The sequence below is a fragment of the Neofelis nebulosa genome, chromosome 4 (assembly GCF_028018385.1).
Source record: "Neofelis nebulosa isolate mNeoNeb1 chromosome 4, mNeoNeb1.pri, whole genome shotgun sequence".
Lineage (NCBI taxonomy): Eukaryota > Metazoa > Chordata > Mammalia > Carnivora > Felidae > Neofelis > Neofelis nebulosa.
Window position 1 is genome coordinate 68,258,029 of NC_080785.1, and position 25,647 is coordinate 68,283,675.

The 25,647-nt window shown below is 35.8% G+C and overlaps 1 protein-coding gene and 1 long non-coding RNA gene across 2 annotated transcripts in view; both read right to left on the reverse strand.

The window, feature by feature from the left end:
• UMAD1 (UBAP1-MVB12-associated (UMA) domain containing 1) overlaps positions 1 to 25,647 on the reverse strand; it is a 221,022-nt gene that overhangs the window by 14,235 nt on the left and 181,140 nt on the right. The gene's annotated exons all lie outside the window — the stretch shown is intronic.
• Positions 9,880 to 10,778, reverse strand: LOC131510984 (uncharacterized). The gene is made up of 2 exons (XR_009261287.1): positions 10,186 to 10,778; positions 9,880 to 10,147 (listed from the first exon to the last, which is right to left on the reverse strand). It is a non-coding gene; the product is annotated as an uncharacterized LOC131510984 (long non-coding RNA).

The window sequence follows — 25,647 nt, forward strand, 5'->3', positions numbered from 1 at the left end:
ATTCATAACCTAAGAATAATATATTTTTTAAGAACAACCATTTAGATGTTGTTAAAAAAATAAACATATGATTATGGCATGTTAAGGTTGTTGTTTGAAGATAGAAAGCTGATCTGTTCTGCTCATAGTTTACTCCGAAAAGTTTATTTTTTGTCATTGTTTATATTATCATTATGTGAAGACATAAATACATGCTAGTATGTACATAGAATTGTCATGTCCATAGCCGAAATCCGAAGACAATGATCAGTAGGACCTCATGTTCACCTTAAACATCTTTCTAAACTCAAGAAACAGAAAAATCTTTAAGAAATAGAAAAATATGGGACAGAAAAAGCCTTATTTTCTTTGTAATTTGAATTTGTGTGTGGAATAGGCCACACACTTGGAAATACTATCGTTGGTGAATATACAATGGAGTACAGAAATTATGAAGGTAGGCTAATTAAATTCCACTCAGAGGGCATGTGAGTGGTAGCATTACCCACACTCGCTGCACCTAACCCAGCACTCTGCTAGAAAAACAATGTTTGGCAAACCGAAATGGTGAGAGGAGTGCTGTGTCACTTGACCTTGGCTCTCATTTGCAAAAAAGGTTGTATTTCAAAATAGAAGATGGGGTTGGAAAAGTAAATACAGCTGTGTTTTCTCCACCCCCGTGTGAGAATGAAGGGGCTACTCAGAATGGCAAGAGGCTGGGTCCCTTCGTGGTATATGCTCAGAGCCCCAAGGAGAGCACTATTATTTTATGGCTAACTCAGGATAATATTTTTTTTTATTGTGGTAAAATATATGCAACATAAAATTTCATCTTAACCATTTTTAAGTGTATAATTTGGTAGAATGAAGTACATTCACAATATTGTGCAACTATTACCACCGTCTATCTCTAGAACTTTTCCATCATCTCAAGCAGAAACTCTGTACCCATTTAACATTTTTCCCTTCCCCCAGCCCCTGGTAACCTCTATGCATTATACTTTCCATCAGTTTGCCTATCTAGGTACCTCTAATTGTACAATGCTCATCCTGTAGTGACTGGGTTATTTCACTTAGCATGTTTTTAGAGACGATGTATGTTGTTTCGTGTATCAGAATTTCATTCCTTTTTAAGGCTAAATAATAATCCATTGTATGTACATACCATATTTTGTTTATCCACTTATCTGTTAATAGACATTTGGGTTGTTTCTACAGTATTTTTAAACTACAGTAAAATTAACGAGATAGAGAATTAGGAAATAATTCAAAAAGGACTCTCAGGTTTCAATGAATATAGGAATACAGAGTATTTATGATATGTGGAGCCACGTTAGCAAGAGCCTGAAGTGAGGGAAATAGAAAATGTTCCCTGCTTATTTTGAATTGTGATTTTTAAGGTATAATAAATTCGTATGCACCTTTTTATAATATATGCTTTGTTTAGTTTTAAAATCATGATTAAAGTAAGCCTTGCCAGCTTAATATTTTATAGATTGAAATCTGAGTATAATTGATGGTATTTCAATCTTGTTTGAAGCAGCACCATTATCTCTAAGACTTTCTACCCACTCTGGAACTCTGTGCTGTAATTCTTTTGTGTGTTATTTTAAGGGTATGAGATGTCATTACCTCCTCTGAGAGAAAGTCTACCCAACAAAATAGAGAGTGAATAATGCTAAGAAATGATTAAAAATGAGAAGCCACAATTGTGCCCAAATTTAGAGGAAAATTTAAAATTCACATAGCTCAATTTTTAAAATTTAATTTAAAATCTTAATTAAAAATTTTTAAATGCCTCAATAGAGTAACCAAAGGAAAATACACGGAATGGTTGAAAAGTGCTTTCAGATCAACAGCAGAAAAACTGCTTAATATATAACCAATTCTTAGGGACATCCTTTTTCAGGATTCCTAAGTTTTTAGGGAGAAAGTGGTAATTATCAGAATATATACTGTTTCTTGTACTTCAAGTTGAAAGTTAATCTGCAAGACTTAGGAAGAGGATTAGATTTAAGTCCCAATGACCATTGTCTCTACTGAAAAAAGCAAATTTAGTTGTAGGAACTGAACTTTGGTAAGGAATCTGGAAGGTACTTTGGTGTACTTTTAAGATTGTTGTATTGTCAGATTATTTTCATTAGAAATAGGTCTAGGAAATCTGGAGAGTTGTGTTTAACAGTTTTTGTTTTACTCTTATGAAGAGCAAGGTGACAAAGTAGAATTTTCCTGAGATTAAGTGGTAAAATCTAGTAAAAAGAAAGGGATTCAGAAAGATGCATGTGTATGACAAAAAAAGCAATGGTTCACTGGAAGTGGCAGTGACTGGTTATCAGAAGTCAAAGGGTGAACATAATTAACCTGATAGAAATGGAAGATAGGATAGGAGAGGAAAGAGCCTCACATAGTTCCCTTCTGGCCACCTAATGACTTCACCATGGGTCAGTTGGGTGATCATGATGACTGAATGAGGGACAGAAAGGCCTCATGAGCGGCGGCGGACGGAAGCAGCAACAGCAGTTAACTCTCTAGAAGCCACCGTTTCCACGGTGGCTATTGGTTACATGAGCACTAGCTTTCTTTTTCCCTCTTTTAAGTTTACTTATTTATTTTGAGAGAGAGAACAACCAGGGGAGGGGTAGCAGGGGACGGAAGGCGGGATGGGTGGGGGGTGGGCAGAGGATCCAAAGGAGGCTCTGTGCTGACAGCGGTGAGCCTGATGCAGGGCTCAAACTCACAAACCATGAGATCATGACCCTGAGCCGAAGTCAGATGTTTAACTGAGCCACCCAGGTGCCCTTGAGGACTAGTTTTCAAAGGTCTGGTATTTCTGGGTAGTTGATTTTCAGAACCTAGTACAGATTTTCTTTTAGCCTTCTAGAAATAATTGCTATGGCTTCAACTGCCAAAGTGTCTTAAAAACAAACACCTGTAATTTCTAAGAGTATTCTTAAATGTATAGAATCTACACTCAGAGTCCAGCAGAGTTTCTGTTTTCCCTTCCATGCCTACTTTGCAGGTACGTTGATGGAAATTCATTAAAGACACTAATTTATGGTCTCCCTGTGATGGTGGAAATAAGGATTTAGATTTGAGTTTTGATGTACACTAATAAGTAAATTCTATTAGTATTACTAATTCTAATTTTATTGACTTTGAGTCTGTTTTAAGGTTCTAATAGTGTACCTCCACTGCTACAGACATCGGATAACATTTAACAAGCACTTTATTGCCAGTCACTGTTCTATGCTCTTTACCTGTGTTATCTCATTGAATGTTTTGTTTATGATGTACATACTATTTTCATCTCCACTGAACAGATGGGGAATACTGAAACCCAAATAATTTAGTCTAACTCTGGAATTGCACTTTTAGCCACTAGTCTATGCTGCCTCCCAAACCCGACACAGTCCAAGGAAACTTCGCTTCATGTCTTTTAAATGTGCCGTTTCTAAAGACTTTTTCAAATTGTTTCAAAAGTATTTTATCAGGGAGTATTTTTTCAGAGTTATGGAATACTTTTCCAAAGATCATACTTTCTTTTTCTCCCAAAACAAAACAAAGAAAAGCATATATAATGTGGAAGAATCCAATTTTTTTGAAGAAAAAAAAAGAACAAGGGAAAACCACTGCATGTTGTATTGTCATTTTTATATCCAGCTGGATATGCTAATTCTATGTGGATCATGGAAACCCTGAAATTACAGACTATTTAGATAAGTTTAATCCCTAAAAAGCAGTGTTGTGATGCCTGAATAACATATTTTTAAAGTAACCTTTTTACCTTAACAAAATATATTCCAGTTATATTTAAGAAAGTAAAGTAACCACACACTGATGACACTTCCTGAGACAAGACTTCTGTGGCCACTGTCCAGTGACAGGAATGGACTGGATTCAACTGCCCACATTCTCTAGCCTATGGCACCTCTGAGCAATGACAAGAAGGTACCAGGTGTTGGGACCCAGGTTGCAATCTGTTCTCAGCAAACAGAGAAGTTACCTTGCCCTTAAGAGGCTCACACATGTGATCTGGGTCTACTTAACATGACTCTTGAACCAACTATATTAAGAGATTATATCACAGGCAAGAAAAGAGAATGAGAACATTTCCGGGACTCAAAGTAGTTGCAAATTTCTGGGTGGACCCTTAAATGTAGAAAAAAAGGGGAAGTACATCATCCCTACTTATGCCCAGAGTAGCACAAATGAAAGCAGTGTTTTCATGCTCAAAGCATACAGTTAATTTTTTAAAGGCCTTGTGTGTTTTTTACTTCGTGTTAATTTAATTGCTTTGAACTACAACCTAAACACAAAAATTGATTAAAGTGATGTACTTCAAAATAGAAATTTCATGGTGATTGCTTGAAAAGATACTTTAAAAAATATCTGGATCACCAACTACAAAAAGTAAAGCAAATCACAAGTTTAAAAACAATTTAAAAATTCTGAGCAGATAATCACTGAGAAGAAAACACAAAAACTTTCACTTTCACATACATTTACTCAATTTGTGCTATTCCTTCAGTTTCCTTTTTCACAACCCAAAAAAACTAATTTGTTTTTGAGAAGAGACCTATACAAACAATATATGTAAAGTATTATGCTTTTTTGGTAGCATGAGCTTTGTACTATCATGGTTTACATGAATTTAAGGAAAATCAATTAATGAATAAACCTTATCAATTAAATAATTAAAACTAAATGATCATCTAGGCTCAGAAAATTTTTTTTAATGTTTTTTTTTTTTTAATTTATTTTTGAGACAGAGAGAGAGACAGAGCATGAGCAGGGGAGGGGCAGAGAGAGAGGGAGACACAGAATCGGAAGCAGGCTACAGGCTCTGAGCTGTCAGCACAGAGCCCGATGTGGGGCCTGAACTCACAAACTGTGAGATCATGACCTGAGCCGAAGTCGGATGCTCAACCGACTGAGCCACCCAGGCGCCCCAGAAAAAAAATTTTTTTTTAAATCAAATACACTTTCACAATGAAAACACTCACTCAACTAGGAACTCAAAGAAACTTTCTCAACCTGATTAAAGGATTTCTCCAGAAAATCCAAGCAAGCATCATACTTAACAATGAAAGACTAGATGCTTTCCCCCTAAGATTAGGAACAAGGCAAGGATGTCCACTTTTGCCACTTCTACTCAACATGTTATTAGATGTTATACCCAGAGCAATTAGGCAATTTATCAGTAACAGATTTTAAAAGAAATAACTGGTACATAGATAGCATCCAGATTAGAAAGGAAGTAAAACTATTTCTATATGTAAGTGACATATGATCTTGTATGTAGGAAAATCTAAGAAATTCATTAAAATACTATAAGAAATTGTAAGTTCAGCAAGGTTGGAGGATACAAGATCAATGTACAAAAATAAGTTGTATTTCTATACATGTGCAGTAAACAATCCAAAAATGAAATTAAGAAACCAATTCCATTTATAGTAGCATCAAGCAATAAAATATTTAGGAATAAATTTAACAAAAGAAGTAAAAAAATTATACTATGAAAACTACAAATCATTATTGAGATTTTAGAAACTCTAAATGGAAAAACATCCCATGTTCATGGATCAGAATACAATATTATCAAGATGGCAATACTCTTCAAAGGCAATTTCTATCAGAATCCCAGCTGATATCTTTGTAGAAATTGACAAGCTGATCCTAAAATTCACATGAAATTCTCAAGTACCCAGAACTGTGAGATAATCTTTAAACAATATTACAGAACAACATTGGAGGACTTGTATTTTCTGATTTCAAAACTTTTTACAAAGCAACAGTAATTAAGACAGTGTGGTACTGGCATAAGGATAGACATATGTATCAATCAAATAGAATTAAAAGTCCAGAAATAAACCTATGATAAACTACTTTTATAGCTGCCTAGCTTTTATTTTTATTATTAAAGTATAATTAATATACAGTGTTATATTAGTTTCAGGAGTATAACATATTGATTCAACAATTCTAGGCATTATTTAGTGCTCTCCATGGTAAGTGTAGTCACCATCTGTCATGTTGTTGTTATTACAATATTATTGACTATATTCCCTATGGTATACTTTCCATCTCTGTGACTTGTTTATTTTATGACTGGAAATTTTCACATCTTAATCACCATCTGTTTTGCCCTCCTCCATCCCCACTTCCCCTCAGGCAACCACCAGTGTGTTCTCTGTACTTAAGAATCTGTTTGTTTTTGAGCAAGGGACAGAGAGGGAGGGAGGAGGAGAGGAGGAAGAGGGAGAGAGAGAGAGCGAGAGAGCAAGAAACAGACTCTTAGCTGTAGAAAAGGAACTGATGGTTAACAGAGGGGAAGGGGTTAGGAGAAATGGGTGAGATAGGTGATGGAGATTAAGGTGGGCACTTGTCCTGATGAGCACTGGATATTGTGTGGAATTGCTGAATCACCATATCCTACACTTTAAATATAACAGTATGTTAACTAACTGGAATTAATGTAACAAACAAATTCTTAGCAATGTGATAAAGACACTGTAAATGAAAACCAATTAAAAAAACAATTCAAGGGGCGCCTGGGTGGCGCAGTCGGTTGAGCGTCCGACTTCAGCCAGGTCACGATCTCGCGGTCCGTGAGTTCAAGCCCCGCGTCAGGCTCTGGGCTGATGGCTCAGAGCCTGGAGCCTGTTTCGGATTCTGTGTCTCCCTCTCTCTCTGCCCCTCCCCCGTTCATGCTCTGTCTCTGTCTGTCCCAAAAATAAATAAAAAAAAAAAAAACGTTGAAAAGAAAAAAAAAAAATAAAAAAAATAAAAAAAAAAAAACAATTCAAGGCAAAAAAGTCTTTTTATTTGTTTTGTTTAGATTCCACATATAAGGGAAATCATGTGGTATTTGTTTTTCTGTGTTCTGACTCATTTCATTTAGCATAATGCCCTCTAGGTTTGCCCAGGTTGTTGCAAATGGCAAAATTTCATTTTTTTTATTGCTGAGTAATATTTCATTGTACATATATATATATACACACACACCTTTATCCATTCATCTATAGATGGACACTTAGGTTGCATCCATATCCATATCTTGGCTATTGTAAATAATGCTGCCATAAACATAGGAGTGCATAGATTTTTTCAAATTAGTGTTTCCATTTTATTTGGGTAAATATCCAATAGTGCAATTACAAGTCATATGGTAATTCTATTATTAATTTTTTGAAGAAACTCCACACTGTTTTCCATAATGGTTGCACCAATTTACATTCTCACCAACAGTACACAAGAGTTCCTTTTTTTCCCACATCCTCACTAACATTTGTTATTGGCCTTTTTTTTTTTTAATCCATGTTAGTTAACATATAGTGTAGTGATGGTTTCAGGAATAGAATTTAGTGATTCATCACTTATATATAACACCGGTGTTCATCCTAACAAGTGCCCTCTTTAATGCCATCACCCAGTTAGCCCATCCCCCTACCCAACTCCCCTCCAGTAACCCTCAGTTTGTTCTCTATATTTAAGAGACTCTTATGGTTTGCTTTCCTCCTATCTTATTTTATTTTTCCTTCCCTTCCCTATGTTCATCTGTTTGCTTTCTTAAATTGAGTAAAATCATATATTTATCTTTTTCTGATTCACTTATTTCACTTAGCATAATACACGCTAGTTTCATCCACACTGTTGCAAATTCTTTTCTTTTTAATACTAGCTATTCTGAAGGTGATAGTCCCATTGTGGTTTTGATTTGCATTTCCCTGATTAGTGATGTTGTACATATTTTCATGTGCTTGTGGGCCATCTGTAGGTCTTCTGTGGAAAAATGTCTATTCTTGTCCTCTGCACATTTTTTAATTAGCATGCTTTTTTTGTTGTTTGTTTGGTTTTTTTTGGGGGGGGTTGTTTGTTTTGGTGTTGAGTTATTTAAGTTCTTTATATAGTTTGGTTTTAACCCTTTGTCAGATATATCATTTGCAAATATCTTCCCCCATCCACTAGGTTGCCTTTTTGTTTTGTTGATGATTTCCTTTGCTGTGCAAAAGCTTTTTACTTTGGTATAGTTCTGATAGTTTACTTTTGCCTTTGTTTCCATAGCCTGGGGAGACCTATCCATAAATATGTTATCCAGGCTGATGTCTAAGAGATTACTACCTATGTTTTCTCTTAGGAGTTTTATGGTTTCAGGTCTCACAGTTAGATCTTTAATACATTTTTTTTTTTTATGTATGGTGTAAGAAAGTGTTTCAGTTTCATTCCTTTGTATGTAGCTGTCTAGTTTTCCTACCAACATTTATTGAAGAAACTGTATTTTCTCCATTGTATATTCTTGCCTCCTTTGTTGTAGATTAATTGACCATATATGCATTGGTTTCTTTCTGGGCACTCTATTCTGTTCCATTGATCTATGTGTCTATTGTTGTGCCAGTATTAACTACACTGTTTTGATTATAATAGCTTTGTAGTGTATCTGAAATCTGGAATTATGATAGCTCAGTTTTGTTCTTCTTTCTCAAGGCTGCTTTGGCTATTGGGGGTCTTTGGTAGTTCCATACAAGTTTTAGAATTATTTGTTCTAGTTCTATGAAAAATGCTACTGGTTTTTTAATAGGGATTGCATCGAATCTGTAGATTGCTTTGAATAATATGGACATTTTAACAATAATAATTCTCTAATTCATGACCATGGTATACCTTTCATATATGTCTGTCATTTTCAGTTTCTTTCATGAATGTCTTCTAGTTTTCTGAGTATATGTCTTTCACCTCCTTGGTTAAACTTATTCCTAGGTATTTTATTCTTTTTGGTGCAATTGTAAATATGATTGTTTTCATCATTTCTCTTTCTGCTCCTTTATTATTAGTGTATAGAAATGCAACTGATTTCTGAATATTAATTTTTGTAATGTATAACTTTACTGCAGTTATCAGTTTTAATAGTGTTTTGGTGGAGCCTGTAGGGTTTTCTCTATATGGTATCATGTCATCTGCAAATAGTGAACATTTCACTTTTCCTTAGCAATTTGGATGCCTTTTTTTTTTCCCTGTCTGACTGCTGTGGTTAGAACTTAGAGTACTATGTTGAATAAAAGTGGTGAGAGTGGACATCCTTACTTTGTTCCTGCTCTTAGAGGAAAAGCTCTCAGTTTTTGCCATTAAGTATGATATTAGCTGTGGGTCTGTCACAAATAACCTTTCTTATGTTGAGGCATGTTTACTATAAACTCATTTTGTTGGGAGTTTTTAATCAGTGGATGTTGTATTTTGTCAAATGCTTTTTCTGCATCTATTGAAATGCTGATATGGTTTTTATCCTTCCTCTTGTTAATGTGATGTGTCATAATGATTGCTTTGCAAATATTGAACCATGCTTGCATCCCTGGAATAAATACCACTTGATTGTGGTGAATGATCCTTTTAATATATTGTTGAATTTCTTTTGCTAATATTTTGTTGAGGATTTTCAAATCTATATTCATCAGAGATAGTGGCCTGTAGGTTTTTTTTTTGTTGTTGTTAATAGTGTCTTTGTCTTATTTGGTATCAGGATAATGCTGGCCTCACAGAATGAATTTGGAAGCCTTCTTTCCTATTTTTTGGAATAATTTGAGAAGGATAGGTATTAACTCTTTAGATGTTTGGTAAACTTCACCTGTGAAGTTATGTGGTCTTGGATTTTTGTTGGGAATTTTGGGTTACTGATTCAAATTCATTACTAGTATCAGTCTGTTCAGATTTTCTATTTTTTCCTGATTTGGTTTTGGAAGATTGGGTGTTCCTAGAAATTTATCCATTTCTTCTAGGTTGTCCAATTTGTTGGCATATAATTTTTCATGACATTCTCTCATAATCCTTTGTATTTTGTGGTGTCAATTGTTATTCTCCTTCTTTTCTGATTTTATTTTTTGGAGTCCTCTCTCTTCTTTTCTTGAGGAGTCTGGCTAAAGGTTTATCAATTTTGTTGACCTATTCAAAGAAACAGCTCTTGGTTTCACTGATCTTTTTTTCTATTGCTTTTTAAGTCTCTATTTCATTTATTTTCATGCTAATATTTATTATTTCTTTTACTAGCTTTGGGCTTTGTTCTTTTTTTAGTTCCTTTAGTTGTAAGGTTCGGTTGTACACTTGAGATTTTTCTTATTTCTTGAGATAGACCTGTATTGCTATAAACTTCCCTCTTAGAACTGCTTTTGAGGGAAAGCTCAAAAGTTCCCTCTTAGAACTGCTTTTGAGGGACACAGCTGCTGTGTCCCAAAGATTTTGGGCCTTTGTGTTTTCATTTTTATTTGTCTCCACATATTTCTTGATTTCGTCCTTGATTTCTTCATTGACCCATTGGTTGTTTAGTAGTATGCTGTTTAGCCTGTGTGTGTTTATTTCTGGTTTTCTTGTAATAGATTTCTAGTTTCATACTATTGTGGTTGGAAGAGATGCTTGATAGGGTTTCAGTCTTTTTAAACTTCTGAGACTTGTTTTGTACACTGACGTGTGGTCTATCCTGGATAATGTACCATGTGTACTTGAAAAGAATGTGTATTCTGTTGTTTTGGGAGGGAATGTTCTGTACATATCTGTTAGGTCCATCTGATTTTATGTGTCATTCAAAGACACTGTTTCCTTATTTTCTTTCCAGATGATGTATCTGTTGATGTAAATGGGGTGTTACAGTTTTCTACTGTTATTGTATTAATGTCCAATTCTCCCAACCAGGTCTCTGCCCCCCTAGTCTTACTGAGGTGATCTTTTCTCTATGATGAGCTGTGCAAAGTCTATTCTGCCAATCTTCAGATCATTTTCAGAATCAGTTGTACAGATGTAGTTTTTTTTTCTCCTTCCTTCCTTCCTTCCTTCCTTCCTTCCTTCCTTCCTTCCTTCCTTCCTTCCTTCCTTCCTTCCTTCTTCTCTTTCTTTCTTTCTTTCTTTCTTTCTTTCTTTCTTTCTTTCTTTCTTTCTTTCTTTCTTTCTTTCTTTCTTTCTTTCGGTGTATCTGTGGAATGAGTTGAGCTCAGGATCCTGCTACTCCACCATCTTCCTACCCCTCTATGATCAACTGATTTTTGACAAAGTACCAAGACCATTCAAAGGGGAAGAACAATCTTTTCAGCAAATGGTGCTAGGACAACTGGATAATCACATACAAAAGGCAACTGGACCCTTATATGACACTATGTACAAAGTGAATTTAAAAAGGATCAAAGCCTGAAATGAGGTCAACTATAAACATCTTAGAAGAAAATATAAGGGTAAACCTAGATGGCCTCTGATTTGGCAATAGTTTCTTAGATATGACACCAAAGCACCAAAGTAATAAAATAAAAAACATAGATATGTTAGACTTTATCAGAATTACAAACTTCTGTGTTTCAACAGACACTATGCAGAACATGAAAATGTAATCAGCAGAATGGGAGAAGATATTTGCAAATCAAATATCTGATAAGGGACTTGCATCTGGAATATATATAAAAAACTCAGGGTGTCTGGGTGGCTCAGTCACTTAAGAGTCCAACTTCAACTCAGGTCATGATCTCACAGCTCATGGGCTTGATCCCCGTGTCGGGCTCTGTGCTGACAGTGCAGAGCCTGGAGCCTGCTTTGGATTCTGTGTCTCCATCTCTCTCTGCCCTCCCCTCCTCGCACTCTCTCTCTCTCTCTCTCTCTCAAAAATAAACATTAAACAAAAAAAACCTCTTATACTCAACAATAAAGGGAAACCCATTTAAAGAATAGGCAAAGGATGTGAACAGACATTTCTTCAAAGCAGATATATGAATGGCTAGTGGGCATATGAAGAGGTGCTTGATGTCATTAGTTATAAAGCAAATGCAAATCAAAACCATAAGATACCCACAGTGAGATTCTTTGCAGCCATTAGGATGGGTATAATAAAAAAAAAATCGGGTAACAACAACTGCTGGCTTGGATGTGGAGAAACTGGATTCATCACACACTGCTAGTGGGAATGTAAGATGATGCAGCCACTTTTGGAAACAGCCAGGCAGTTTCTCAAACAGTTAAACAGAGAGTTATCCTAAGACCCAGCAACTCCACTTCTAGGGTTATACTCAGAAAAATTAAAAACAGGTATTCAAATAAATTCTTGTACATGAATGTTTATAGCAGCATTATTCACAAGAGCCAAAAGGTAGAAACAACCCAAATGTCCATCAACTGATGAACAGATGAACAAAATGTGGTATATTCAATTAATGGAATATTATTCAACAATTAAAGGAGAAAAAAGGAATGAAGTACTATGTGCCTCAGCACAGATGACCCTAAGTGAAAGAAGCCAGTCACAAAAAAACACATATTATTCTATTTATGTAAAATATTCAGAATAGGCAAATCTATTGAGACAGAAAGTAGATTAGTGGTGAAAATTTCAACATTACTTCCAAGAGATTGAAGCTACATCTTTAAGTAAAAGGAATATGGATCAGTTATAGTGTTTTTTATTTTCTCAGCCTCTAAAAGAAACATTTTCATTCTTTGTCAACTTATTTTTAAATATCATAAATCTATATTCATTTTAAAATTTCATTTAACCTAGCTATATTATTTAGATGAACTTGAATATTATAGATTCTACTTGATATAATACACTTAAAAAACACGAATCCACCTTTGTAAGCCCTCATCCGGCCTTGTAATTTCTAGTGGTCCAATATCTTCTCTTCATTTTACAGTTAGTTTCAATCTAGTAATAGTCATCCTCAGATGCATGAAATAATTAAAGAAAAAGAAAACAGGCGGTTCCATCTCACCAAGGGATGTCCTTCTAAAAAAAATAAATTTTAAAGTCTATTATAAAATTTGTAACATATATATTGTTTTGACTGTATGCTAATAAAATAATAATTCAGAAGAAATTCTCTAAGACCTGGCCTTATGATCACAGTAAATATATTTTTTAAAAATAATTTATACCAGTATTTTTTAATGCCAGGAAATATGGTACAGTGATCAATAAAAGACTTTCAAGATAAAGGATAAAATTCTTTGGGGGAAGTGGATGGAAATCTGAGTTCAGGTAGAAAAAGGAATGATGTGAAATTTCTGATTGTTAAAGAGCTTGTTCATGTATTTTTTAAATGGGTGATGTCATGTACCAAATTGCTAGGGGATTTCAATTTCACTGGATATATTTGAAAGAATGATGTAATCATTTTATATTTAAATGTCAATATTTACAATGTGTGGGAAATTCCATCCTTTGCAACAATTACAGTTATGATAGAAAGCTTTTATGACATCTTGTTTTGAAGACTTCTTTTAAGAACAACTGCATATATGTACAAAATTGTTTTCACATTTACTAGATATTACCAATTTGCTCTCCAGAGTAGTTGTTTAGGCTTATAGAGGGTGTGAGCATTTTATGTCTCCACAACCCCACCAGAGCTTGGTGTTTGTCAGCCTTTTTAATCTTTTCCAATCCCAATGTGAAAATATGCTGTATTGTAATTTGCCTTTGCTCTCTATGCTTCACTCCAGCTAACACTTTTAAGTCACATCTTAAATACCATTTCCATGCAGAAGTCTGCTCTGTCCATCCTGTCTTAAAGTGGATCTCCCCCAACCTGTTCTCTATTTCCCTCCACTCGTTATACCCTTCACTCTATTTACCATGGCCTGACATAACTTTACCTGTTTGCCTATTTTTATTTTAGATTAGTTTTTGGTCTGTTGCTCCTACTAAAATGTAAGCTCCCCCAAGGCAAGGTCCCTGACCACTTAATTGTACATGTAGCAGCAGAGCACCTGTCCCACAAAGGACAATAAATACTGCTGAATGAATGAATGTTACAGGCCTAAGTAATGCAGTGGTGGTAACTCTACCCTTCCATCAGAAGACATCTGGTAATCCACTGGGATTGCACAGTCCCTGGCTTGTTTTCTTCCTCTTGGCCACACTTCTTTATTTTATTCTAGATGAGTTTATATGTGTTTACCCCCACAGATGCTTTTGCAGTGAACTATGTTGAATTACAGAAATGATAATATGACAACACTGGTTGAGGGCTCCCCAGCTATGCTCTCTTGGAACAGTTTTTCTGTACCTTGGTTATACTTAATCCTCATATGCCCCCGTTTCCTCATCTGTAAAATGGGAATAAGTGAACCTACTTGTAAGCGGTTGTGATGAATGACTGAAACAACACCGGTAAAGCTCCTTAATATAGTTCCTGGAACACAGTAAATTACCCAGTAAATGTTTGTTATTTTTCCTTGCCAGCTATCATGAAATTTGAAGCTGTCAGTTAAGTCTACCATATTCAGTATTATCCTAAATTTCTACTTAAAGGAAATAATTTATTCTAAGGAATTCAAGTAATATAAAAGCTAATCAAATCTTAAATAACAGACAGACTAACAGCACTGTAAAAATTTCGCATATAGAGTTTTTCAAAGAACAAGGGCACTATCATGAAATTTGAAACTGTCAGTTAAATCTGCCATATTCAGTATTATCCTAAATTTCTACCTAAGGGAAATACTTTATTCTAAGAAATTCAAGTAATAAAAAACTAATCATTATATCTTAAATAACAGGTAGACTACCATCACTGTACAAATTTGGCATAGGGAGTTTTTCAAAGAACAAGAAAAATCATTATCTTTGTAAATTGAGAAAGTAGTTTTAATAAAGCTGGCAGTAAAATATGACAGAATTGACGGAGTATATATAGCTTTAAAAAGATCTTTCCTTCAGAAATACTGATAATTGACCTAATAATTCTAAAAGTAGACTTGACTTTCTAGTTGTCTTTTCTGTTAAGTTTGATGACTGAATAATAAAAGGGCCAATTACAATTTTTATGATGATTTCCTGGCTTCCAAACCCAAGTGATATGGATCCAGCAAGATTTTATAAATTTCTCCCTTTCTCTTTTAACAATGTTCAGAGAATTACTTCTTCTAACAAGCATTTCAGTAACAGGAAGCTGGCTTCAGCATATCCTCTGCTGTCATTTTTGAGGCCACCAGAAGTGTCATTTGACTCCACCTTTCTTGGTGGAAGTGATACATTTGGTACTGAGCATAATTTTAACCAAACTGTGAACATTTCAGACACCAGAGCAACTGTTGATGTTAGGAACTGGAGACTTCCTGCAGTGAAACCACACATTTGTGTAACTTCACCCCCATTGCCAAATGCACTGGAATGCATTAAAAATTGCTAAAATGTCATCTCTTTTGGAAAACATTAATTGTATGTCATTTTATATTGAGATGGCAAACAAAATGCAGATTGACCATAAGGTGCATTTTGATATATTTAGTAGCATAACAGATTCTGTTAAATTTAGTTAAAGTTACTATAGAAAAATAAATGACTAGTTGAAAGAGGCCTCAACAATTTAGCCAATTAATATTAACAAATGTTAAAAATTATCATTTAAAAAATGATATGCCAGATAATGTATCAGTGGTTCACTTCCACTGGTATCTGAAACTTTCAAGAATTCCTTTCCTCATTTAGTAATAAGTTAAAAAATTCCTCATGGGCTTAATTCATATTGGCTTGAATACATCAAGAGATGATTGTCTACTAAAAATATTTTAAGAATTTTGTAAGTACATGTAAAGAAACCAAATGGCTTTAAGAAATTCAGCCAAACAGGTATAAATAATGACCTTCATTCTACAGTTAAAAAATGTGCATCCTAATTATAAAAAATGGCTAAGGCAGTATAATATAGAGGAAAGAAATGAATTAGGAATCAGAAGGTCAACTGCATTCATCTTTTCAAAAAATATTTGAGTCCCTATAATGTGTCTGGCACAATGCTTGGCAGTAGGCAGAGTGGGAAATAAACTGTCATGGTGCTACTTTGGTCAGGATTCTAGCACAGAGGAAAAATTTGACAAAACTCAAGGAAAACAACTGGGAAGTGTTATAAGTAAGGAACAGCAAGCAATAAGAAGAAATGGGGTGGGTAGGCAAAAAGAAATCAATTCTGATTTGCACATATGATCAAGTATTTTTTTTTAAAGGTGAAAACCCTTTAAAAGTATACTTATGGGACTCAACTGCCATACTTAAAATATTTGAAATCTGGGAACAATTATTATTGAAAATTGTTTGTTTCAATAATCTAATTCTTAATACACATCAAGTTTTAAAATCTAATTCTGTTTTAACAGTATCTGGTACAATAAACAAAGCATAACCAAAGATCATCACTATTCTACCATGAGTTAGAAAAGCCAAGTGAAATTCGAGCCTTATTTTTTCTTTTTTAGATTCCACATGTAAGTGAGATCATATGATATTTGTCATTCTCTGAATTATTTCACTTAGCATAATGTCCTCCAGGTCCATCCATGTTGTTACAAATGACAAGATTTCATTCTTTTTTATGGCTGAATTATACACACACACACACACACACACACACACACACACAAAACATTTTCCTTATGCATCATCCACTGATGGACATATAGGTTGCACCCATTTCTTTGGCTAATGCAAAAAATGCTGCAATAAACATGGGGATGCATATACCTTTTCCAGTTTGTGTTTTCTTTTTGTCAGATAAATACCCAGAAATAGAATTGCTGGATCATATGGTAATTTTATTTTTAATTTTCTGAGCCTTCATATTGTTTTCCACAGTGGCTGTACCAATTTACATCCTCACGAACGATGCACAAGAGTTCCCTTTTCCCCACATCCTTGCCAACACTTGCTATTTCTCATCTTTTTTGATAATAGCCATTTTGACTAGTGTGAAGGTTTATCTCATATTTTAATGTGCATTCTCTTGATGATTGTGACATTGAGCACTTTTTCAAGCACCTGTTGGCAATCTGTAGGTCTTCTTGGAAGAATGTCAATTCAGATCTTCTGCCTACGTTTAATTAAAAAAATACTATTCCTGCCCATTTATTAACTGAATTTTTTGGAGGGGGTTTGCTATTGAGTTGTATGAGTTCTGTGTGTATTTTGGATATTAACCCATGATCAGATATAGGATTTGAAAATATCTTCTCCTATGCCGTAAGTTGCCTTTTAATTTTGTTGCTTGTTTTCTTTACTGTGCAGAAGCTTGTTTGATATAGACCCACTTGTTTATTTTTGCTTTTGTCACTTGTGCTTTTTGTGTCATATCCAAAAAATTGTTGCCAAAAACCAATGTCAAGGAGCTTACCACCTGTGTTTTTAGTAGTTTTATGGTTGAAGGTCTTACATTCAAGTCCTTTATCCATTTTGAGTTGATTTTTGTGTATAATGTAAGATAGTGGTCCAGCTTCATTCTTTTGCATGTGGTTGTCCAATCTTCCCAGTGCCACCTACTGAAGACTGTCCTTTCCCCATTGTACACCTTAGCTCTCTTGTCATAAATTAATTGACCATATATGTGTGAGTTTACTTCTGGGCTGTGTATTGGGCTGTGTATTCTGTTCCATTGAGCTATGTATCTGTTTTAATTGCAATAACAAACTATTTTGACTACTGTAGCTTTACAGTATAGTTTGAAATCAGGGAACCGAATGCTTCCTTGGTTAAATTTATTCCTGGGTATTTTATTCTTTTTAATGCAATTGGAAAAATAATACTAGTTTTTAGATGAGCTTTTTATTTTATTTTATTTTTTTTAATGTTTATTTATTTTTGAGACAGAGACAGAGCATGAACGGGGGAGGGGCAGAGAGACAGGGAGACACAGAATCGGAAGCAGGCTCCAGGCTCCGAGCCATCAGCCCAGAGCCCGTCGCGGGGCTCGAACTTACGGACTGTGAGATCGTGACCTGAGCTGAAGTCAGACGCTTAACAGACTGAGCCACCCAGGCGCCCCTAGATGAGCTTTTTAACACAGTCTCATCTATTTGTATTTTGTTTTATAAATGCGGTATTTTATGGATATTATGTTTGCAATGAGAGTATATCCAGCTATAAGTACGGTAAGGATTGTGATAGCTCTCAGATAGTAATTAAGAATTTTTATCTCTTTATGGAAAACAAGGTATCCTCATAACCAGATAGGACCAAGAACTTTTACTTCAATGATAGAGGATTTCTGGGAAAGAGGGGGAATAAAGAGGCAAAAAGTATTTTAAAGATAAGAGCCAACACTTGCTCTTTTATTTTTTCTTTGTACTAAGATAAAATTGGTACTATGAGGTATCATGGACTATTATGCCATCTCTGTATGCTTTACATAGGTGTCATTCAAATCTGCACAGCCACCCTACAGATAAGTGGTATTATCCCTAATTTACAGACAAGGAAAATGAGACACAGATATTAAATAATTGGTCCCAGGTCACAGTCTGTACACCCCCAGAACACTATATTGCTCTTAAGAACTGAACTCTGAATGACTTTTCTACACATGGGTAATTCTTTAGCTCAAATAAAGGCTGTTCTCACAATACCAACACTGAGATCGTTAAAGCTTAGCAAGAGAAAATAACCAGTTGCCTAGCAATTCACCAAGGAAATCTATAGCCAGGAGGCCTTACTTTTTACTAGCATCATTTCCAGGTTATACACTGTAATGATAGTGTGACTTGAGCACACACAATAAAAATTTGAAATTTATGATATATTGTAAGAGTGCAATGAGATTGCAACTTTAGTGCAGTATTCACTAGATCTGTTTAAAAAAATATTTCCAATGCCACAGTGTCCTGTTTTAAGGTTTTCATAAGGAAAATTACCTCCATATTAAGAATAGCTAATAACTAAAATTTCAAACTTATAAAACAAACTAAAATTTTTATACTCACTACAGAAAGAATCTTCGCTCTGACTAAAGGACTGAGTGAACAATTCTTAAGGGGAGACATTTCAACTTATAATAAAAGTATCAGAGTCACAAAAAGCTGGTGTTACTGAAAAGGGCATTGGTCTTAAGATTTGAGTGGAATTTCTAGTCTCAAACTTTACTAAGATGCTATGTGGTATAAAGCAAGTCACTTAATTTTTCTGAATTCTCTTTGTTTTTATTCATCCATAAAATGAAGAGGTTGGATTAGAAGATCTTTAACTCTACAGGTCAGTTCTGTTAAATAGAAATTAATAAGAGCCACGTATATAATTTAAAATTTTTCACTAGCCACAGTAAAAAGAAAAGGAAACAGCTGGAATTAATTTTTAACAATATATTTTACTTAACCCAATATATCTAAGATCTCAGTCCAACAAATAATCGATATAAAAAATGTTGACATATTTTAAATTCTTTTTTCATACTAAGTTTTGAAATCCAGTGTGTATTTTATACACACATTTCAGTTCAGCACATTTCAATTCAGACTACCCACATTCAAGTGCCCAGTAGCCACCTGAGTATAGTTTTAGAAGTCTATGGACAGTGCAGGGGTGCCTGGGTGGCTCAGTTGGTTAGGCGTCTGACTTCGGCTCAGGTCATGATCTCACAGTTTGTGAGTTCAAGCCCCGTGTCGGGCTCTGTGCTGACAGCTCACAGCCTGAAGCCTGCTTCCAATTCTGTGTCTCCCTCTCTCTCTGCCCCTCTTTTGCTCGTGCTCTGTCTCTCTGTCTGTCTCTCTCTCAACAATAAACAAACATTTAAAAAACAAACAAACAAACAAAAAAGTCTATGGACAGTACAGTCTGTTCTCCAATAATTTATATAAAATGTTTCAGGAATACTCCATTATAAAAGTAAGGCACACCAGCAGAAGTTAGGCTTAATAAAAGTGGCTGTTCACACAGTGTGGTTTAATAGCAGCACTGTGAAGGTCCCCAACTACAGAAGTCTGAATATTCACCTTTGATGGACATTTCTTTTACAGAAAACAGAAGTCATCCATGTTTTTCAATACAATATACAATTATTATACAATATAGATTGCAGAAGATAACATATTGACAAATGAAGCTCTTAGTGCAAAGTGAAAATCTTTTTAGAAGCATATGGGCTGTAAATAGTAAAGGGTCCTTAACACATGATGTGTACGTGTTTGAGTTTATCCTATTACTTGGATCACTAGCATCTCCCATGACTTTGGGGAAGTAGGGATGAAGCCTATGGAAAGTAGACCGAAGAAAAAGATTACCCGCTTATGATTCAGCCTTTTATTCTTAAAGTCTAAGTAAAATGGGAAGAAAGGAAAAAAAAATCCAAATAATCACATGCTAGGTGAAGTCATGCCAAAAGAAGGGTTGTCCTTTTGACCTGCACATCAATTAATGGCAACAGTGACACAGCGATGTTGGGAAGGAATTAACACCAGCATCACTGTTGTATAATGCACCCCAGCTCCTCTGAGGAGTATTATTAACATAGTACGTTAGTAGAAGAAGCACAGTCAGACAAGCCACTTTATAACAACCTAAATGATAAATGAAATTCAAACCTTGAGCAGCACCTTGAGAAGAGAAATGGCTAAGAGTATGGCATGGACTGTGCATAATTTGTGCCCTCTTATCAACCAGTTCTCACTTTGAGATTCAGATGAAAGTTCTGCAGTAATTGTACCTGCAGGTGACTACATAATCGCATGTGGGAAGGCTGTGCCAGCCTCTTATTAAGAGGAAGGAGGAAAGGGAACCAGAGTGTCACCAAAGCAACATTAGCTGTGAATTTTTACCATCAGATGGATGAATTTAGGAAGTGTTCCTTCCCACTGGCGAGCCAGAAAGGACCACTGTGTAATAAACCAAGAATTTAGTATCTTGCTCAGTTTATTTTTATAAGCAAACCTCAATTTTAGATAACAATGTGTGTGTGTGTGTGTGTGTGTGTGTGTGTGTGTGTGTGCGCGCGCGTGTGCTCTCCCTGATTGTTTTTTGAGTTGGGCGAGTCAAAACTTTTCAAAGGTTTGGGGGTTACAGAATTGACATTACTGGGCCTGGAACAAGTAATGCCAATTCAGGAAATTCTGTAAGTGGTGGAATTGTAAAGTAGATCATTCTGGCTCCAGAGCCAGAACTTTTTTTTCCTGGATGAAAAGGATGTTATCTGTGAATCTTGCAGCGGTAAGGATTCCCCATTACAGAAAATATGGCAACCCTTTTACTAAGTCTTCTTTTCTATGGGTTCTTCAGGTTATCTCCAGCCTACTATTTGCGTAATATGAACAAGTTTGAATTCACTTCAAACACAGAGCTCAATAAAATGTTAGATGATATTAAATGCCATAACTATAGGCAGTACACTTGATCTTCATTTACTTTCTGTGTGTAAAAATAAGAATAGTATTCTTCACTGCCAATCCCTGCAGAGGCTGATTAAAAGAAATGGGGGTTTACATAAAGCTCTAGAAGCAATCAGAAGAAAAGTACGCTAAGTTCTGAAGATCTTTCATTTTAAAATTAGGTTTACCATTCCTCATTGAATAATTTGCAAGTCTTTAATAATCATTTTAGTACTAGAACCACCCAAGAAGCAATTGATTGGGCCAAGAAAGAGTTTCGTTTTGGCAATGAATCTGGAGAATATACAAGTGGGGGCCATGACAGAGACATCTGCAGGCCAAAGCAAATGGCCTTTCACAAACTTTGTACTCAAGTGCTCAACTTTAAAAACAGGAGGCTTGGTGGGAATGCAACCTGGTGCAGCCACTCTGGAAAACAGTATGGAGGTTCCTCAAAAAACTAAAAATAGAACTACCCTACAACCCAACAATTGCACCACTAGGCATTTAGCCACGGGATACAGGTGTGCTGTTTTGAAGGGGCACATGCACCCCAGTGTTTATAGCAACACCATCAACAATAGCCAAAGTATGGAAAGAGCCCAAATGTCCATCGATGTATAAATGGATAAAGAAGATATGGTATATATATATATGTATATGTGTATATATGTATATATATATGTATATGTGTGTGTGTGTATATATATATATATACATACATATATATATACACACACATATACACATACATACAATGCAGTATTACTCAGCAATCAAAAAGAATGAAATCTTGTCATTTGCAACTACGTGGATGGAACTGGAGGGTATTATGCTAAGTGAAATTAGTCTGTCAGAGAAAGACAAGTATCCTATGACTTCACTCATATGAGGACTTTAAGAGACAAAACAGATGAACATAAGGGAAGGGAAACAAAACTAATATAAAAACAGGGAGGGGGACAAAACAGAAGAGACTATTAAATATGGAGAACAAACTGAGGGTTGCTGGAGGGGTTGTGGGAGGGGGGATGGGCTAAATGGGTAAGGGGTATTAAGGAATCTACTCCTGAAATCATTGTTGCACTATATCTTAACTAATTTGGATGTAAATTTTAAAAAATAAAAAACAAAATTAAAAAAAAACTTTCCTTCCTCATCAGGAAGCAGAAGGTAGATCATGTTAACCAGAATATGTGCAAATCAAAATTAAATTAAAAAAAAAATAAAAACAGGAAGCTTGGGGTACCTGGGTGGTTCAGTCAGTTAAGCATCTGACTCTTGGTTTCAGCTCAGGTCATGATCTCATGGTTCTTGGGTTTCAGCCCTGCATCCGGCTCCATACCAACAGGGCAGAGCCTGCTTGGGATTCTCTCTCTCCCCCTCTCTCTCTGCTCCTCCCCTGCTCATGCTGTCTTTCTCTTTCTCAAAAAAATAAATAAACTTAAAAAAAAAACAGGGGGCAAAAACAGTATTCTGTATGTTTCTTAAAGTGGCAAGGAGACTTTAGTTTATGCCAACTAGATTCACATAATAGATTTTAAAATTTGTGCATCCAGACTGCTGTTTGAAGGGCTGGCTGTATGGGATGGACCATCTTAAACAGAATTATATTTAAGAAATGCAAGATTCTCCACTTGGCAGATTATGGTCCATGGTACCCCTCTTCATGGACACAGGACAGGGTGTTTAAGGTTTTTATAACTATTCCCCACAGACTGAAAGCTCTGGGAAGGCACAGACCATGTCTATCTTGTTCATAATTATACTCTATCTCCATTCCTGAGAAGCATGCCTGGCATAGAATAGATGCGTAGGAAATATTTGTTGAATGGTAAAAGAAAAGAATTTTCTGAGGAAGCGTTGAAAGAAAATGGACCTCCAGCTACCAAGATTTCTGAAAGATAGATATTGAATAAGAGATGTGCTCTTGATTTTTTCCCTAGGGTAATAGCTGTTTTCAGCTAGTGAACTTATTTTCAGTGAAACAGTCACACACAGCAGTCCATAAAATAAAAAAGGTTAACTTCATTTACCTTGCTGTATTGTACTCAACACCATCACAGGAAAATGCCTACAGATTATCAGAAAATATAATGCTGTTTTTCTTTTAGACCTTAATAAAGTATCCTACATTTTTGATCACAGTAAAATGTTTAGAAGGTTTTTTTAATGTTTGTTTATTTTTTAGAGGGAGAGACAGAGCAGGGGAGGGACAAAGAGAGAGAGAGGGAGACACAGAATCCAAAGTAGGTTCCGGGCTCCGAGCTGTCAGCACAGAGCCCAGCGTGGGCTCAAACCCACGAACCGCAAGATCATGACCTGAGCCTAAGTTGGACCCTTAACCGACTGAGCCACCCAGGTGCCCCCACGGTAAAACGTTTTAAATGTCCTAAGTTCCTATGCTCATATTGGCAATACCAAATCAAGTTTTACCTATTTATTTATTTTTATTTCTTTTGGAGAGAGAGAGAGAGAAAGAGCGCCTGTACACATAAGTGGGGGAGGGGCAGAGTGAGAGAGAGAGAGAGAGAGAGAGAGAGAGAGAGAGAGAGAGAGAGAGAGAGAGATCTTAAGCAGATTCCACGCCTGGAATCTGGAGCCCGACATGGGGCTCGATCTTACAACTGTGAGATCATGACCTGAGTCTAAAGCAAGAGTTAGACCCGTAACCAACTGAAACACGTAGGTGCCCCCCGACCAAATCAAGTGTTAAAATCCACCTTTTAAATCAGAAATATAGCTATGATGACAACAACAAAATGAATGAAAATGGCAACAAAAACCATTACATGTAGTAATTTCTAGTTTACGAAGTGTTTGTACATCTATAACCTCCTTTGCTTTTAATAACACACCTGTAAAGATGGTGGCAGTGGAGGTGGGGGGAAGAGGGAGAGATACCCTCATGTTGCAAAGGCAGAAGTGGAGTACATAGAGCTAAAATCACTCCATGTCATGCACAGAGTTAAGTGAATAGTTGGGAAATTTCAAGTGTAAAATAAGGACAGAAACACAGCTGAAGGTATATAAAAGATGACTGGTTTATAAAGCAAACTTTTGTTTAGTTTATTGCCTCTGCTTACCTAACAGAGACACTACAGAAATCACACTCTATACTGTAAAGGATCATTTTTCAGCCTTGTCATCATTATTTTTGTCGGGTAGGAGAAAAGTATATGCCTTCCTATATCAGATGATCGGTTTTTAAATTAGCTCTTCTATTCATTTAATACAAGCTGATGAGAACTATTTTAGAGGACAGATAGGATTGGGGAAAAGCATAGGAGGTTAGGTCTCTTTATAGCAAACTGAAATTTCGTTGGATATAAAGAGAAAGATGTATCTCATTCTTCTTCAAACTAAAATAGAACTAATCTGGAATGTTCCAGATGGGAATATTTTCCAATTATCTCTTTGACATTATCTTTTCTAAGATGTGCCTGCCAGCTTTCTCAGTGATCCAGTGAATCTGTATGAAAACATGCTTTTGTATGCAATTACACAAAAATAAGATTGTTACATTTGTAGTTTGTACCTAGAATTTCTTGCATTCTTTAGTGAGACCATGTCTTGAGAAGTCACTGTAATGCCTATAACTACACATTAGCTTTAAATAGTACTGTTGATCCTGATTAATACAGTTCTTTTTGTAGGGGAGGGGCAAGAATGTGAAAGATACAAAGTAACTGGAAAATATATAATATTAGAGTGTTATATATTTGATGTCTGATTTTGCTCCCCATTCTCAATCCTGCCATGGGAATGCTGAAACACAATTAAAAGGCTTTTAGATGCTTTATGGTAGGGAAACACCCAGCAGTTGCCTAGCCTTCAGGTTAGACCAGAGAAAATGGGTCTAATGGGTGACTGGCTCCCAAGGAAAGGGAGTGGCATCCAACTCCTGACCAGCTGACCTTTGATGCTTGCAGACTGCCATGTGAGGCAATGATGGGCTGAAGCTCCTCCTTGTTTTAGTATTTCTCTGGAAGGTCAAGGAAGAATTTTTAGTGTTTTCCCCCTCCAAATTTCCATTAGGAACCTTCCTTAGTGGTCATCTAAAATTAGTGGGTTTTAACCTCTTGTAAGGCCACTTTGAGAATTTAATAAAAGAATTGGACTCTCTTCTGACGGATAATGCCACTGTCACTAATAATGATGGTAACACAAAATAAAAGCTACTATTTATTGAGTGCACACACTGTATGTAGCGACTTAAGTGTCTTTCAAGGAGACACTGATCCTATGAATCATCCCTTCTTCCTTCCAGACTCCTCCAGCTCATCATACTTTTCTCTACCATGTCTCTTATGACCATTCTCAACAATGCCCATGTTCACGTAGACTCATGGTTCCCCATCCAGAATGAAGATTATAATTACACGGGGAGCTCTTCAAAATAGCAATTCCCCAGAAACCACACACAGAGATCCTGATTTAATTGGTTTGGGGCAGGGTCAGCATTGATGTTCTTTGAAAGCTCCTCAGGTTATGTACAGCCAGGGTTGAAAACCATGAATATACAACCCATCCAACACTCCTTCCTTGCAGGTCCATGTACTCCAGACTTGTTTCTGTTCAGCC